Here is a 19679-nt window from a genome sequence, read left to right on the forward strand (position 1 = left end):
GCAGTCATTGCTCTTCAGTCCATTTGGTGACCCTGAAGGTCTCAGGGTTTTGGGATGCAGGCAGCCTTTAGAGGGGGCTTATGTGTGGTTTTTCTTTAACCAGGGAGAACTGCACCTTACCCCAGATACTGCAGAAGCTAATCAGTTCTGAAGCTGATAGGAGAGTCAGGACAGAGTCTCACTGGAGAGTGGAAGAAACCAGGGTTAAGAGAGAGAGATGGGTGGTCAACTGGTGTGATAATTGACAGCTGGGCAAGCAGACAATCCTCCTCACCAGATGGGCAGTAGTTTAAGTCTGCTTGACATTATTTTTGTACTTTGAGTTCTTTTTTCCCTTCCTTTAAATATCGGTAGCTTCTTTAGCATTATTCCTGAATTCTGCATCTCATTGTTTGAAAATGCACACGTGTGTTTATCCAGTAAAGGTACACTGTATGTAAAGTGGCATGTATTTGAGTAGGAAATATCCTAGTAAGTTAAGTAAATATGCAAAAGTGTTACAACAATCACATGGTTAGGTTTGCAAATGCAGACCTTAGTTTGCCCTTCTGAGGTCCAAAGAATGTAGACCTGGGGTCTCCTTTATAACGCTTTGTGGGAGTGTGAAAATATGCAAATGGAAAAAAACAGGAAAATTGCATACAACAAAAAAATCTGATTTATTAAACCCGGTGTACACACATTTCCACACAATTCACCTATATAAATCTCAGTCAATTTGTAACTGTGCATATGCGAGTACACCTCGAACTCAGCCAGGTTGCTGGCCTGTAACCACTGCTAATGGAATAAACTAATGAATCTTGTGCATTTGCAATCACGATGCTGCAGAACTTCATTGACTGGGACAGCCTTCCTCCTGAAGCATTGAAGAGTCTCTTGCTGTGCTTCTGTACGTTCTGTGGGTCGAGGTAAGGCATATGGAGCACATGCAATGAGATGATTGCTGTTAAAATGAATAGTATAGACCATATAAAACACCAAGAGTTCGGCCAGCTGGTCATCACATATAGCAGCATCAGGAAGTCCTCTGCCAATGCTACTTTGACTCGAAATAAATTAATCACAAGTTGAACCAGGCCACTGAGCCATGACGTCTATCAGCCTCATCTTGCTTCACAGATGACTTGTTCATTTTTGGAATCTCACTGCTTATGGTTAACAAAAGCATTGTCATTCTCATTAGGTGCCCTTATTGCAATATGAGTGCAGTAAATTGCTCTGATTACTATTAGGAATACAGGACACTGCTGCCAATTATATTATTTTGTTGACAAAAACATGTTGTTTTATGTATGTATTCCCACACCATATGAAAACCGGATATGGTAGGTTGATGGCTTCCAGTACTGCAGGCATGATGTCCTGAATTATTGCCAAGACATTCCTGATCTGTCTGCCAATTCCCTGAGGAGTGGCAACAAGCAGTCAATACAAACTGGCAAAAAAACTAAAATATAGTCTGTATATCCTATTCATCACTTTTAAGGTGTAATGTGGTTATCACGTCAGCACACATTCTAATAAAGGCTCGGCTATATAAATAATAATATGCATGAGTCGTCATTTAGCTGGTTTGGCTGCATTTCCCTGCATGATCGAGCATGTCGTCATTTCCCAGTTGCATACGGATGGGTCATACTTACGATAAATATATGCAAGTTCTCCTGTAAAGTTTTCTTTTAGAAATCCTGTAGAAAATTGCAAATGCACATATCAAGACTCTCTTTGTGCATATGCAAGTTTTATACTTCTGACCCCATCACAAAACCAGGAATATGAAAACGACAACCACACTACCAAGCCCCATTCTGTACTCCATATTCACAGATGACTGACCAAACAAAGCTCCAAAATTTACTCAAAATTTAAATTTGCTGATGACATCACCGTCATAGGCCTGATCACCAACAATGACAAGATGGCTTACAGAGAAGAGATCTACCTGCTAACTCACAACAACAATCTCACCCTTATGTCAGCAAAACTATTGAGCTTGATACAGGCCTCAGGAAACAGAAGGCTGACCACACAAACATCTACTTATGAAGGGATGACGTTGAGAGGATAAGAAGCTTTAAAATTTCTCTTTCTGTTATTAATAATCCTGAACCCACCACAAATCTGTGACACATTGTACCACACTGGCATACTTTGTTTCTAGGTCTTATTAAAATTTTAAGGCTTCGTTTTTGAGCTTCAGTCTTCTTTTTGAGTTTTTTGTGGTTAAATTACAGTATACAGTATGTATGTGAATATGTATTGTCAGGCACATGCAGCTAGGTAGCATTTTGAAGGTCCTAATCCGGTAGAAGTGATGCAGGTTGAGAATGGAATAACACCAGTATTAACCGCCTTTCCTTTTTCACCTTGAGAACAGAGGAAATTGTCAATTCAATTCCAACATGACACAAGAAGACCCTCCCCTTCTGCTACTACTGCTATTTAATAATGACATGGATCAGAAGTTGGGGTTCAGTCGTGTACTGGTGTGCAAAACATTCAGAGATGTGTCCTTGGAAGCTCAAACCCCAGAGTGAGAAAACTATTTTTTCAAACTTGACATTTACATTTAGGAGGCGGTACAGTGGCACAGTTGCTGCCTGGCAGTAAGGAGACCTGGGTTTGTGTCCCAGGTCCTCTCTGCATGAAGTTTGCATGCTTTCCTTGTGTTTGGTCAGTTTACTCCGGGTGCTCCATAGTCCAAAAACACACAGGTTAGGTGGATTAGTAATACTAAATTGGCCCTATTGTGTGGTTGGGGTGTGTTTGTATGTCCACCCTACAGTGGACTGGCACCATGTCCAGGGTTTGTTACTGCCTTGTGCCCTATGCTAGCTGGGATAGGCTCCAGTACTCTCTGTTTTGGACTTAGTGGGTTAGAAAATGTCTGATTGACATTTGCATTTATTTGCTTAGCAGACACCTTTATCCAAAGTGACTTACAAAAGAGGTCAACATAATTGAATCTGAAGGACTGTTTGTGAACAAGTATTACAGGACAAGGTTGCAAAATTGATCATCACTACTGAAGAGCTCACAACAAAACACAATTCCTTAGTTACAAGTGGTATTCACCAAACAAGAGAGTCTACAAACATTGTATCTCTTTCTTTTCTTTTGCGTGCAATATATATATATGTTGCTTTCTATGTTTTTCTGCTTGTCTTTTATTAGTATTGTGTCATTGTCACTTTAATTCTGTACAGTTTGTGTATGTACACATGACAGTGAACTTGAACAAATCATGGGCCAGACATAATGCAGCATGTAACCTGGTATGATGAGGCGTAAAGAAGTATCGAAAGGAGATGTCAGAAGTTGTAAAAACAGCAATACTATGGTGAAGGTCGGGTTTCCTCTTTTACACGACTTGACAAACATTCTTGTGCTTTCACCCAAAATGTGAAGTTGACGTTTTAGCTGTGATGTGGCCAAAAGTTATCATTTCCTTTTCTTTGTTTCATGTTTTTCAGCTGTTTATAATACTCTGCTGGTTTAACTTTTGCTTGAAAAATGTCCCTCAAATTAAGATTTATTTTAATGGCCAAAACACAATATGGCCAAAATCAGGAAAAGTCCAGTTTAATTGTCATTTATTTCATTTGATTTCATGGTGAGAAACAAGAGTTTGTTTTGTTTTTTTCTCCTTTTAAATGAAGCTCATTCCATGGAAGGTTTTGTGGTAACGGAACTTAAAAAAAAAATAAAACAGAAAGCAGAGCACATTGGTGTGGTACAGAGTGGAACTAAGAAGTCAGATTTGTTCCAGTTTTTCTACAGAATTGCTTTATTTTAACTGCTGTCCTTAATGTAATATTTTCTTTTTATGTGTATTTTTGTACATGTTTTTGCATTTTATTAAAATCATCTAGTAAACTTCCATGGGAAGTGAATTGGTAACAAGAATAAACAAATTTGACACTAATAAAATGAAAATATAAATAAATAATATATTTAAACACTAGATGATGTTATTTTGTAAGAGAAATCTAGGATTGATCATTTTGCATGGCTACCTTTTACTTTTAATTTGATTATTTCCTATCAGTGCATTAATTACATTAGACTATTTTATATCTTTAATGCAAACATTGGATGTTCTTCTAAGTCAGTAAACTGCCCTGAGATCAACTGAGGACCACAAGTGAAGAGTGATTAGTCCAACAACAATTGATCATTTAAGACATGCTTTTTTTGCATTTGGTTCAAAACTATTGTCAGTATCGGATAGCTTCTTTGTATACAATGTTCTTTATTTGTCAGTCTGATGCACAGAACCTCATATTATCTGGTGATAATTTGGTTCCATCACTGGTTGATTTGGGACCATGTCAAAAATAGTGAAGGAAATGCTTGTTTAAAGATAAAGATAACTGTAATTGGCAGGAATATAACCATAGTTTTTTGGTTGAAAGGTAAGCATGTTAATCGTCTTGCCACCATCACAATCTGTGTGGTGCTGTTTCTCTTTTGATAGCCCACACTGTAGTATTTCATTTCACTCACTATTTTGGAGTTGTAGCTCGGTTTCCTGGTATTACCTGGATAATATTAACAAAATTTCACTTTAAATTTAAAGTGGGAAAAAATGAGAGTGCTTAGACCAAAAGCAATTGGTAATCCTAGTTCATTATGAGATTCTAGAGAGTTATATGGTTGTGATGCCATGATTGCCCACATCTACCATACTCTCCTTAAACCTGGACATCGATAGTCATGTACAGACTAGTACACTGAGGACTCAGACATGTCTAGGTGTGTGTATAGCAGTTGAATAAATAAATAATTCTTGATAGAACTGTGTCAGTATGGAAGATAAAACTCATCAATAACTAATTCCATAACCAGGTAAATTCAAGAATAAAATCACAGTCAGGATCAGTTCATTAAAGTTCACAAGCCTCTGTATGTCATTCCTAGACCTTCCCTTTGCTGTTCTCTCTCGAGATCTACTCAGCTGGCGGAGACACACTATGACAAGCACGTTCAACCCTCACGTCCCCACTCTCATCCCTCGGTGCCCTAAGGGACCACAGAAGCCCTGCTGTCTTGTCTCTCCACCATCCCTCGGCATCTGTAGTGATCCCTCTCACAGTGATCTGAATCTGATGGCCAGTGCAATTGTCTATGCTGTGGCGTAACATCATTTTAAGAGTAGCACACTGGATCAACAGACTGGGACACCATGTTGACCTGCTGGAGGTAGTAGTGGAGGTGAGAATAAAGATAAAACTAATGGCAGTTATGAACAATGCTGTACATCATCTCTCTGACACACTAGCATTAAGTACTTTTAACCAATGAATTATTTAGCAGAATTGTGTCTGGAAACACAATGGGGCTCCAGTATACTAACTGCAAAACAATAAATAAATATTATCTATCTATCTATCTATCTATCTATCTATCTATCTATCTATCTATCTATCTATCTATCTATCTATCTATCTATCTATCTATCTATCTATCTATCTATCTATCTATCTATCTATCAGCACTAAAATACCTTGAAAAACTTGTCGGATCTTAAGAGAAAATGTTGTAAGGCTCAATGTAAATGGAGAAAAACTGACTTAACAATACATTATTTTATATCAGAGTACAATGAAGTAGTCCATCTTGAGGGACAGTCCTGTTTTTCTGAACTTATAAATGATTATGCAGGAAACCAAAGAGCTTAATTTTCTACTATTGGTCATCTTCTAAACCCAGTTCAGCCAATGAAATACCTACTGAAAACCTCTAGTGGAACTTATGAGGCGTTTGCCACATTTTTAAAACCCAAAATAAATGATATTAGAAGTAATATAATACATCCTCCAAAATGAATCCCATTGAACCTGAGCATGCAGTTTTTAGAGAATTAAGTTCCTTCACTTAAATAAATAGATAGATCTATCTATCTACATTATGACCCCAAATTAAAGTAATGTGGACCACCAGGGTACATACAGACATCCTAAGCTGACAAAGACAGGCCGAGACACAAGTGTTACACAGCACACGTTTTTATTTCGTAGGGAAGAACTTTTCTTTGCTCCCCACAGCAACAAAGTCCAAAGCTCCCAGCAGAAAACACACTCTTCTCTCTTTCTCTCCCTTTCTCTCACCTCCACTCTTCCTCCAGCAAGCTTCGTCTTTTTCCACCCGACTCTGGCTCCCTGAGTGAGGTAAGGCATCTCCTTTTAAGCTGGTCCCAGAAGTGTTCTAGGTGGCTCATTAATCAGACCTTGAATCACTCCCAGGCTCTGCAGCTCGCCCTGGAGGCCCCCATGGAACCTAACAGGGTTATGCCAAACTCCAACTCCCAGGGTGCCCTGTGGGAATCCATGATGTCATAGCGACCCAGGAGAGTCGCCTACTAATGTCCCTGGGGAGGTAGTGCCTTGCAGATGTCCTCTTCCCCTGGTCCTTCCATCCAGCTGGCATCCTGGCCAGGTAATGGCTGTGGCCGCCCAATCCACAATAACTTTAGAGAAAGTGTGCCACCATCCAGCTTGTGAACTTGATAATAATACAAAGGGAACTGTTTGAATAAAGGAAACGTTAGGTGTAACCGGTAGGAATCAGATCAATGCAAGTGTGCTACTTCACCACATCACAGCCTGTGTGGTTCAGTTTCTCCATACAGTTTCTCTCTTAGCACTCACTCTGACCCAGAATTGCCCTGCTACCTCCTGGGGGATCAAGGACTAACACTTGATTTAGGATGACCAGTACTTCTGTGCCCTATTTTAAGTTTGTGACTTTAAAAAACAAAGCTGTACATAAAGAACAAGCAAACAATTAGGGTTATTATTATTATTCTTTATTCATATGTATTACATATTTATAATTATTAATGTTTTTGTAATTTATAAAGTTATGCTTTATAATTGAGTCTTTATATTCTTCTCAAGGCATGAGCTGATCCAGCAAGCCTTTCAAAGCATATTGTACTGTATGTGTAATTTGTATGTGACAAATAAAATTGGACTTGATGAAAACTAAAATGAAAATTTATCGACCTAAGACATTTTAACTGGTTATTATTAACATGAATCTTTTTTGTACCTTTCAGTTTCTTTGTGATGAAGGTTATCTAAGTTCATTGTCTAACTCCTATCGCAAAGTCTTTTCAGCCACACCATTGTTGCTGTGGGAGACTGTCTGTTTGCCAGGCCCCTCGAAAATGAAAGCAACTTCAACGACTGTATTTACTTGTTCTCATATCAAAATCCCCACCTCAGAATACAAGCAGAAACCTGCACTGATATATATCTTTCTGAGCTAGAAGACTCAGTGTCTGTGTCCTCCATATTGTATCAAGCCTGATATAATATTTAAATTAAATAATTGTGAAAACACAAAGACATAGTAATTCTCAAAGGCTGCACTATTGACTCAAATGATAAATTGCTCTTATGTTGTGAATTTTCACCAACTGATACATTTGTTTTGTTGCTTTTGGGATTCCTACATGATCAGTTCTAATTTTAGAAAAATAGGAATGTCCCTCAAGATGGACTGCTTTGTTGTACTGAGATATACATGCCTTTAAAATTTCATAGGGTACTGTTAATTCAGTTTTTCTCCATTTACTTTCAGCCTTATGACATTTTCTCTTGAAATCCGACATTCTATGAGTTTTCCAAGTTATTTTAGTGCTGGAGGATTTCTTAACAATATTCTTCAGGGGCCACTTCGTCAGCTGCAGCTCTACAGACAGAGCTTTTTTAACAATGTCTTGAACACGCGCCCCAGGAAAGCAGGACACAAAAGTCTTTCAGCTAGAAAGTGCACAATTCAGTTTTTACAATAGAGTCTTTAGTATCTGTTCCTTCAAAATCTTTCTGTACTTCATCAATGTTTAGAAGCTCAGAATGGCTATTCTCCATTATACCAAATGATTTTTGTGGGATTCTCTGTTTCTCAGTGATGTGATTCTTCTTTAAACTTGTTTCACCTCCTGCCTCCAATGCTCCTATAATGTTTCTCTATTCCAAGTGTTGCAAGCTTGCAAATTGTGAAAATCCTAGTGACATTTCGAAGGTTAGAAAAAAAAAGCAGCAGCAGGCTAACAGCCTCTTCTGTTTAGTCCCGCAGCCAAGAGACCAAAGCCCACTGATGTCACTTCCGGCTTGGCTACTTAAACAACTGTGTTGCTGGAAGTCAAGGATCACTTGCGAACCTGACACCAGCAAGCAAGGGGCTCTCTGAGAAAGGTCATGTTTATAAAGCTTAAAGAAGAGAGGCACCAGAGGACAAACATCTCTTGCACTTTTCATTAACAACATTTTTTTTTGTTCTTTACCACCTTCAATGAAATAAATAAGGTATGTGTTGATGTGTTGAAATAAATAAGATATGTGTTGATCACCAACACCTTATATCCCTCTTGTCTATTTCTTCATTACACAGGACAACATACCTATATGTGACACATTAGTCTTATTAATGACTTACTGTATTGCTAATTAATGTTCCTATTTTATTGTAGAATATAATGGAGTCATAAAATGCATAAAAACACAATACTGTATGCTGTGTATAAAGATGTGCATACTGGGTTCACTTTTACAACATAAACCACTGTAGCACTGTCTTAGTATTAATGAAGCTACAACACAGCATACTTAGTTCATAATGTGATGAGTACAGCATGTATCCATTTCCCCGCTCATTAAGGACTGACCCATTGGTGAAAAGGATATATGAACGTTAATGAGTTGCTGTTTTGGAATTGTGTCAGTTCTTATGTACAGTAATAGCTTCTGTGAGATGTTTCAGGGTAAGACAGGTAACCAAGCCATATGTTTCAAGGTAATGTAGTTATATTCATTAACTATGCTACCAGAGAGTGACAATGTGTTGTATGTATATTGATTAGCGCATGTAAGCATGGATTCTGCACTCTTGATACATTTGACCCCTGTGAAAAGAAATCATCCTTGGACACACAAAAAGATTTGGGTCAGCCACCCATATATTGTACCCAGCTGCAAAGGTTAATTTAAATTGCACAGATGTGCTCAGAACAAGTTCTCAACATGAACTGATGAGTAGTGGCAAAGATGGCGGCTTTAAAGGCCATCAAAGGAAGTGATGTCATCTATGACGGAACCAGAAGTGATGTCTTTCTTGGGGGCCGGAACCGGAATTGACATCTTACTGGGAGTTTGGAACCGGAAGTGATGTCACTCTTGGGCCTGGGACCGGAAGTGATGTCTTATTGGGAGCCGGAACCAGAAGTGATGTCACTCTTGGTGTCTTGTATGAGAAATCAGGCAGGTTTTCCCATGTTTGGTAAGCAAAGAAAATAGAGAATGGTTTAGTGTACCCCACCGCCCCCTGGTGTAGCGTAGAATTTCCTTCTTTCGGTCCACTCAGCTTCCCCTACTTGCACGTGTGTGACACCCCATAAACCTATTCACATTGCTAAGCTAGTTCATGAGTGGTTGCTTGAACATCAGGATAAACTTACATGTCTTCCACGGCCTCCCCATCGCCCTGTCTAAACCTTTAAACCTTTAAGAGAGGTTGCGGTGTGTTGAATGCAAAGGAAAATTCCACCTCCTTCATCTCTCAAAGAATTACAGGCTTTTCTACTTGAAAAGGGCAGTGTTCACCTACACACAGTTTCAGGACTTTATGACAGCATTTCTAAAAGACTGAAGCTGCACCAAAGGCAAAGAGTAGCTTTCATGTTAAGAGTTTTTCCTTGATCGCTTTGATGCAGTTCTCATATCAGGAGCATCATTCTCCTTACTTTTAATAGTTCTCAAATCAGTTATGTATTTCCACACCAATATTAGCATTTCTCATTGTTTTTGTTCACATTGCTGTTGCTTATACACAGACATTTTGTCATTGTGTTGATGCATTTCTCATCTGACAACTCATCAAAACAGTTTGTACTTTTGTCAGTCAGAACTACAGATTTTTCACTCACCTTAATACTGTCCAGCATTGCATTAGTCTTTTCAATCAAATCACTTTAAGCTTTTGTCAAACTAGGGGTCTTTGCCCCCTGCTCGCCTCGCTCGCAAAAAATCTCTCTTCCAAAAAGTCTCGTCTCCAAAAAGTCTTGCCACGTTGAAGGATTTTTTTATATAATAGAGAGACATGTATGAAAGAGCAAGGCCAAATACACACTGTCAATGTTAATAGTAAATTGCCTTTCAATTGAAATCAAAGAAGTCCAACAAATGTAATGTTCAGATCTGATTGTGACCACAAGATGGCAGGAAGGAGTAAAACTTCAAAAAAATCTAACCTGCCTGACAACTTTTGCAAATGTGAAGTCCCAGCAGACAAGATCACAGAGAGTGCTATGGCACAGCTGGCAGTGTTAGGTGCCAACACAGGTGACAAGCTCCAACAGAGGCAGTGTTGCATGTGTGACTGTCTCTTAGCATCATTTTTGGACATTGCAGGGATGCAGAGCACTGAATAATTATCTCACAATGAGAATTGCATGTGATTATTGAGAAGACATTTGCTGGAAGATTTCTTGACAGTAGAGACAACGTTGTTTTCTTCTGTGAATTTACCAAGTCATTGTTAGTCTTTAATTTGCACGAAAATATGTTTAATTTTGTATTTACAAAAACAAACATCTGAAAATGCCACAATTCACCTGAATTGGCCAGTGTTTTCACACATTGTAATTTCACCCTCAAGAAAATCAGAAAACATTTTAATTTAAACAAACTGCACGCAAGGCAATAAATAATAATGAATACTGCCTATTATAATTTTTGTAAATACATTGTTAACTTGCATTTTTGATCCCCGATGTATGAACAGTAGAATCAAACACAGTAATTAAAGTTTCAAATACCAGTACACTAAAGTTTTAGTATACCACCTCAAGAAGCAGCAGAAGACCAAATTGTATTTCTGCCAGCAAGAAGCAAAGATGATCATTTAAAGTGTCAAGTTATGTAACATGACCTGGCATAACTCCAGAAAGTATGAAAGTAAAACAGAGGCATTTCCTCTCAGCCTTACATGTTACACTCAAAGCAGCACTGAGCTGAGACTTAGAGAGTCCTCGGTGGGAGGACACTGACGATAATGGCTTTCAAAAGGCACGAATGCCTGTCTACACAGATCTGGAGGCCTCAGGGGCTGCATTACCTTTGATTATTGCCAATACCTGGATACCCAGGCCTGCTTTTTTTTCATTTTGTTTTCAGACTTAGCACCCATATGAAAAATAAGATAATAAAAAGAATAATAATGTGGTGGCTACTGAGTAAAGCTGCATTCAGTTTAAGTAGGATACCTATAGATGGAATACATCTTAGCCTCATGTCAGCCTTTCTTGTTTCTTGACCCTCTGTGGTGTATAGTTGAAAGTAATGCATACAGTGTAACTCTCAAACAATGTTTATATTTTCCAGATGTGAACAATACACAGAGTGATTATTTTCATCCATTCATTTTTTCCATTACTAACCAGCTTATTCCAATGCAGGGGCCATAAGAAGCCACAGTCTATCCAGCAAAACTGAGCATAAGGCATAAACCTGGCCTGGTTGGGATGCCAGCTCAGCATAATTCATACTCACCCACACTCACGCTGATTGTCCACTGATTCAGTTCAAATAAACCATCCATCCATCCATCCATTCTCTTCCGCTTATCCGAGGTCAGGTCGCGGGGGCAGCAGCTTGAGCAGAGATGCCCAGACTTCCCTCTCCCCGGCCACTTCTTCTAGCTCTTCCGGGAGAATCCCAAGGCGTTCCCAGGCCAGTCCAGAGACATAGTCCCTCCAGCGTGTCCTGGGTCTTCCCCGGGGCCTCCTCCCGGTTGGACGTGCCCGGAACACCTCCCCAGGGAGGCGTCCAGGAGGCATCCTGATCAGATGCCCGAGCCACCTCATCTGACTCCTCTCGATGCGGAGGAGCAGCGGCTCTACTCTGAGCCCCTCCCGGATGACTGAGCTTCTCACCCTATCTTTAAGGGAGAGCCCAGACACCCTGCGGAGGAAACTCATTTCAGCCGCTTGTATTCGCGATCTCGTTCTTTCGGTCACTACCCATAGCTCATGACCATAGGTGAGGGTAGGAACATAGATCGACCGGTAAATTGAGAGCTTTGCCTTATGGCTCAGCTCCTTTTTCACCACGACAGACCGATGCAGAGCCCGCATCACTGCGGACGCCGCACCGATCCGCCTGTCGATCTCACGCTCCATTCTTCCCTCACTCGTGAACAAGACCCCGAGATACTTGAACTCCTCCACTTGAGGCAGGATCTCGCTCCCAACCCTGAGAGGGCACTCCACCCTTCTCCGGCTGAGGACCATGGTCTCGGATTTGGAGGTGCTGATTCCCATCCCAGCCGCTTCACACTCAGCTGCGAACCGATCCAGAGAGAGCCGAAGATCACGGCCTGATGAAGCAAACAGGACAACATCATCTGCAAAAAGCAGTGACCCAATCCTGAGTCCACCAAACCGGACCCCCTCAACACCCTGGCTGCGCCTAGAAATTCTGTCCATAAAAGTTATGAACAGAATCGGTGACAAAGGGCAGCCCTGGCGGAGTCCAACTCTCACTGGAAACGGGTTCGACTTACTGCCGGCAATGCGGACCAAGCTCTGACACCGGTTGTACAGTGACCGAACCGCCCTTATCAGGGGGTCCGGTACTCCATACTCCCGGAGCACCCCCCACAGGATCCCCCGAGGAACACGGTCGAACGCCTTTTCCAAGTCCACAAAACACATGTAGACTGGTTGGGCGAACTCCCATGCACCCTCCAGGACTCTGCTAAGGGTGTAGAGCTGGTCCACTGTTCCGTGACCAGGACGAAAACCACACTGTTCCTCCTGAATCCGAGGTTCGACTATCCGACGGACCCTCCTCTCCAGAACCCCCGAATAGACTTTTCCAGGGAGGCTGAGGAGTGTGATCCCTCTGTAGTTGGAACACACCCTCTGGTCCCCCTTCTTAAAGAGGGGGACCACCACCCCGGTCTGCCAATCCAGAGGCACTGTCCCTGATGTCCATGCGATGTTGTAGAGACATGTCAACCAAGACAGCCCTACAACATCCAGAGCCTTGAGGAACTCCGGGCGTATCTCATCCACCCCCAGGGCCCTGCCACCAAGGAGTTTTTTGACCACCTCGGTGACCTCAGTCCCAGAGATGGGGAAGCCCACCTCCGAGTCCCCAGGCTCTGCTTCCTCATTGGAAGGCATGTTATTGGGATTGAGGAGGTCTTCGAAGTACTCCCCCCACCGACTCACAACATCCCAAGTCGAGGTCAGCAGCGCACCATCACCACCATATACAGTGTTGACACTGCACTGCTTCCCCCTCCTGAGACGCCGGACGGTGGACCAGAATCTCCTCGAAGCCGTCCGAAAGTCGTTCTCCATGGCCTCCCCAAACTCCTCCCATGCCCGAGTTTTTGCCTCAGCAACCACCAAAGCTGCATTCTGCTTGGCCTGCCGGTACCTATTAGCTGCCTCCAGAGTTCCACAGGACAAAAGGGACTGGTAGGACTCCTTCTTCAGCTTGACGTCTAATAAACCAGGTAAATTAAAATTCACGTCATTGAATGGTGGAATAAGACACTGGAGTGAATATGTAAAAATGCAAACTGCACAGAAGCTGTGACAAGAGAGGAAAATCCATATTCTGAACACTGGAAGTGTGACTACTTTGCCATCATCCCATCCTCTGTTGTGTGATTGAATACAAGAATTTTCTTAGTTAAATGCCATCTGCTGAACTTGTTACCGTCTTGATGTATCAGTTTTGATATTTCTACCGCAAAGGTATTTGCTCATTTCCACCATTAGCGAATATGATTAGTTGTTATGAGCTCTTTACAGTATTTATTTTATTCATTTTAAAAGAGACGATTCCTGAGCTTTTAATAATTGCACAAAAATATCCTAGTAATAGAATTCACTCTGGTGCCATTTATATTCTTCACAGTTGCCAGTTCATTTTCATTTTCAGTCCTAATAAAACAAGCCCTCAATGTCTGAAATAAAATACTCCCATCAGTTAGGACTTTTAAAATTTTTGATCCTCTAAATGCTGTCTGAACCCTGCCACAGAGCTCTTTGTTATACATGCAGACATTAATTTTGAAGCCCACTGCATCCAATTTAAGGTCACTGACACCCTCAACCTATCCTGGCAGCACTGGACACAAGGCAGGAAACAGTTCTCAGCAGGATTTCATGCCAACACAGAGGACCCACACAGACCAATTTCGACTTTCCACTTAAGTAACCTGTATGTGTATGGGAGGCAAACCCAGAAAGAGGTTGGAGAATGTGTAGACTCCATACGGCAGTCTTCCAGCTGAATGAGGGGCAGAAGTGAGTCTTCAGTTCAAAAGCTTGATCCCTCGTGAACAAGTCTCCTTGTGTGCACTGCTCTGCTTTTCCAGAAATATTCATTTAACTTTGTTTCTTGGTGCAGAAAGAATTGTCTGCAACTTGACATCAGCAAAACCAAGCAACTGGATATTGACTTTTGTCACACCATCGAGCTTCTGTGTCTGGTCGCTATTCAGGGAGTGGATGTAGAGATGGTTCACTTCTACAGGTACTTGGGGGTCCACATTAATGACAAGTTGGACTGGTCACGTAACACAGAGGAACTATAGAAGAAAGGGCAGAGCAGGCTCATTTTCCTTATGAGACTGCACTCCTTTAACGGGGGTAGTGACATTCTTCACATCTTCTACAACTCCATGATGGCCAGTCGCATTTTTACGCTGTGGTGTGCTGGGATGGTAAGGCTCCGTTATGGAACTAACTCTGGACCCCCTGGAGGTCATAGCAAAGGAGAGAATTATAACAAACCTGAGTGTCAATATGAACAATGCTGCACATTCTTTCTCTGACACACTAACACTTAGGACTTTCAGCCAATGAATCGTTCAACACGAGTGTCTCCAGAAACGCTACTGGGGCTCCTTTACACCAACAGCAATACGCCTGCATAATTCTTCCTTTAAGTCATTCTGGCGTGTGTGTTCAGACCATTTGGACCAACTTTATTTTAGCAAAAAAATGCCTTTGTTTTGCCTGATGTGCACATACAACTAGATCACTTAAATTGTGGATTATGCAACATAAGTCTACCGAGTTTTTTTCATGGATGTTTTTATAGTGTTTGTGGTGATACAGAGTTGCTCTCACATAGATGTCCATTCTTTCAGAAAGTTTCTTATCTCCATTTTGCATGAAAACATAGGAAACTTGACATACTAAAGGAGACCATTCTGTTCATCTGGCTCGTTTGTTTAACTAATAACTATGTTGCTTCAATGTCTCATCCAGACACTTCTTAAACATTGCTAAAGGTTCTGCTTCAACTTCATGTCTTGGTAGTTTATGCCACTTTCCCAAAACTCTTTGCATAAAGAAGTGCTTCCTGGCTTCAGTCTTACATGCACTTCCTCATAATTTTCACCATTATCCTCGAGTATGTGATTCGCTGTTATTAAGTTGAAAGAATTCTGCTGGGCTTACTTTATCAATGCAGTCCCCTCTGCTTGAGACTAAACAGGTTTAATTCTCTGAGTCTGTCAGAGTAGGACAGCGTTTCTCAACCTTTAAGTATTTGCAACCCGAGTTTTCATAACAGTTTTAATCGCGCCCCCCTAATGTTTTTTTTAAACCCTAATAAAATTTATTCCTATATTTTTTGCTGCCAATACACCGCTACAAGTTTAAAATTTCCCTACAAATAGCGAAATTACGCCACATATGGCAACATTCGCGTCCCCTTTTTTGTTACTTCTAGGGGGCGCACCCCACAGTTAGAGAACCGCTGGAGTAGGACATGTCCTTAAGTTCTGGGATGTACTTGGTTGTTCTCCTCTGTACAAGTGTTACTATGCCTTTTTTGTAGTGTGGAGACCAGAATATTTCAGACTAGCCAACCTGCGGCGTAGCATACGCCGCATAATTATGTATTGATGGGTGAACACTTCCTGAACGACACAGTTGTCAGTACTTGAAGATTAAGGTGTAGCGGGGCTTCGTTGCTGATGCTTAATATAGCTTGCATACTGTGAGGTTCTGGAGTCACGTTTGAGAAACACTTTTTTAATGTCTTTTAAGCACAGAGGAAAAAATGAACATGTGAAACATCCGTAATGTAATAAGCCACCAAGAAAAGTAACATTGCAACAATGCTATCTACAACCCGATCTCTGTAAACAGAAGTGAAAACAAAATCGAGCCCGGTGCATTCTTTAACTGACTTGTGGCGCAGTAGTAGTGCTGCTGCTTTGCAGTAAGGAGACTGTAGAAGATTGTGGGTTTGGTTCCCGGTTCCTCCCTGTGTGGATAGCGCTTTGAATACTGAGAACACCGCTATATCAATGTAACGAAGTATTATTATTCTTATGTGTCCAGCGCTCTGTCTCGCGCGCGCACGCGAGTACGTGTGTGTGTGTCGCTCGCTCTCTCTCGCTCGCTGCACGTGTTCCTGCAGGCATACGCCGCATAATTATTTACTTCCAGAAAGACACAGTTGTCTAAAAGGAGGGAAAAAAATTAACATTTTCAAAATCCGTAACGCTGCTTTCAGTAAGTACAATGCACACGCATTTAATTTGTCGGCCACTTTTTGCCAGCCATCTTTTCTGGTTTGGGCTGCTTTTGCAGTGTTACCGCTTGTGCATATTAAATCTTGAAATCCTTTGAGTAACTAATTAACTAACTAACACCCACCCACCCACACAGCTTGTGTAGAAGGTCAGCTGCTGAGAGAGCATCTCGACTGTTGCAGGGCCTGCATCGGTGAAGCTGGTGAGACGCTAATGAAACAGAGGCACAGGGCCCGACACGATCGCTGTAAACAGAAGTGAAAACAAAATCGAGCCCAGTGCATTCTTTAACTGCCTTGTGGTGCTGTAGTAGTGCTGCTGCTTTGTGGTAAGGAGACTCTGGAAGATTGTGGGTTCGGTTCCTCCCTGTGTGGATAGCGCTTTGAATACTGAGAACACTGCTATATCAATGTAACGAAGTATTATTATTCTTATGTGTCCAGCGCTGTCTCTCTCGCGCATGCGCCTATATGTGTGTGTGTGTCGCTCGCTCTCGCTCTCTCTCTTTCGCTTGCTCGCTGCACGTGTTCCTGCAGGCATACGCCGCATAATTATTTATTGATGGCTGAACACTTCCGGAAAGACACAGTTGTCTAAAAGGAGGGAAAAAAATGAACATTTGCAAAATCCGTAATGCTGCTTTCAGTAAGTACAATGCACACGCGTTTAATTTGTCGGCCACTTTTTGCCAGCCGTCTTTTCTGGTTTGGGCTGCTTTTGCAGTGTTACCACTTGTGCATATTAAATCTTGAAATCCTTCTAGTAACTAATTAACTAACACCCACCCACCCATCCACACACACACACACACACAGCTTGTGTAGAAGGTCAGCTGCTGAGAGAGCGTCTCGACTGTTGCAGGGCCTGCATCAGTGAAGCAGGTGAGACGCTAATGAAGCAGAGGCACAGGGCTTATTGGTTTTTAAAGACTGCTTCCTTCATTGTGTTTTGAGAGGGAAACATACAATTGTCCGTGACTGACAATTGGAGGACCGCCGTCGCACGCTCATTCAGCGATTCACATCCGCGACAAACATGCCTCTTCTTACATGGTCCTGCCGCGTCCACCCTCCTTCTCAAAGCATACACACCACCTGGTCATGTGCCCGCTCGCAAGAGCAACTCACGGAGTCCTGCCCACCAACTCTAAGACCATGGCGTGTAAAACAGTTGCGATGGTGGTGCGTGCATCATAACCGAAAAGAATAATGAAAAGTCAACGTGGCTCAGAGGTGCATGTGGAATCTAGCAGAGACGAACATGAATGATGTCCTGTGTTGTGAGGTGCTGCGTCCGAGGTGGTGGGCGTGGCTCGGCAAGTTGTTGTCGTATCCAATGACGTCGTGTTTTGTGAGTTGCTGTGTCCGAGTTGGTGGGCGTGGCTCTGTGAGTTTTCGTCGTATCCAATGGTCTTAGAGTTGGTGGGCGTGGCTGTCTTGCGTGTTTTCCATGGGTGGCTACTTGCGTGCTTTTCATGGGTGGCTACTTGTCGGCGGCTTAGTGAATTATATATATAGATGGGGACTCACTAGTGCATGTTATAGTCTGTGGTAACATCCTTTGATTTATATTCAACAGTCTTTACAATATAAACTAACATTTCATTTGCCTTGCAACATTGAACATTTCTATGCTAAGATGGTTTTGCCAAGTGTTCACCCAGTTCTGAAGCTTGTCCAAGTCTTCTTGAATTATTTTTGCTGCCTACTCAGTGTCTGCCAATCTTTCAATTTTAATGATATCTGCAAATTTCACAAATTTACCAACTATACTGGAATCAATGCCATTAACATAAATCAGAAAAGGTAACAGCCCCAGAGCAGACTTCTGAGTTAAGTCCTCTGTCCTGGACGCAAAGCTAAAAACCTGGAAGATATCTGGCTTTTGAACGGCATACAGGCCCCATTCCATTAATGGGTCTTGACTCCTTTTGGAATCTCTTCGACATCATTTATGTTTACCATCCCCTCAGCTCTTTACCTGCTGCTAAATAGTGAAACTTTCAATGCATTCTCCTTTGTCTCCTTTTATGGCCTTCTGCAACTCAGGCAACTCAGGTATCTGGGACCGTACCCCTGAGGGACTCCACTGAGGACATCAATCCACGTAGAACATTCTCCTCTTATCTGTACTCTTTGTCTTCTGCTGGTTAACCAACCTGAGATCCAGTTTTATAGGTTTATCTGATGCCAACGGCTCCTAGTTTGAGAATTAATCTTCAATGTGGGACTGTATCAAAGCCTTTTTGAAAATCTAAGCACATCATAAGTTTTGCTTTTGTCAATTATTGAAGTCACCTGTTCAAAAAGAAAATCTGAATGGTTAGGCAAGATCTTCCTCTAGAAACCCATTCTGGCTGCTCGTTTTAGTGTAGTATTTTCATATATGTTGGTACTTTCCTAATGTATTTCTTATTATAGTTTCCATGCATGGCACAGAAGTAACATGAGATTACATTACCTTTACCACAAATCACATGGGGTAAGTACATATACAGTAAGATATGTCTCTTTTGAGTGGAATTGGATTTTAAATTTGTTTGTTGTATATTGCAGTATTTATTTATTGTTTAATCAGTGCCATTTCTAGCATTATGTCATTTTTAATATAAGCCATTCTGCATCCTAACATTCTAACTTACACTTTTACTTTATACTACTAAACAACAGTGAAATGAGTTCTCAACAGTGAAACACATTCTGTAATTATCATTGTTTCAGTAATCACCAAATTACAAATTGTGCCTTGACATAGACAAGGAAAAGAAAAACTAAACCAAACAAACGTGAAACCTGTATTTACACCGTTCTGGATGGACAGGTATGCCCAGATTCCTATTCCACCTTTTTGATTGACAGGAGCTCATGACTGCAGGGTAAAGAAGATTTACTTACTATTAGAATGTTTCTAAGATGTAAACTTCCTGTCCCTTCTCTGTCACTCTTCATATCTCTAGGGCTGTGTGTCTAGAATTCAGCTTTGTGCCCATTAAATATCCATCCATCCATTTTCCAACCCTCTGAATCCAAACACAGGGTCACGGGGGTCTGCCGGAGCCAATCCTAGCCAACACAGGGCACAAGGCAGGAACCAATCCTGGT

Source organism: Erpetoichthys calabaricus, chromosome 10 (genome assembly GCF_900747795.2).
Source record: "Erpetoichthys calabaricus chromosome 10, fErpCal1.3, whole genome shotgun sequence".
Taxonomy (NCBI): Eukaryota; Metazoa; Chordata; class Cladistia; order Polypteriformes; family Polypteridae; genus Erpetoichthys; species Erpetoichthys calabaricus.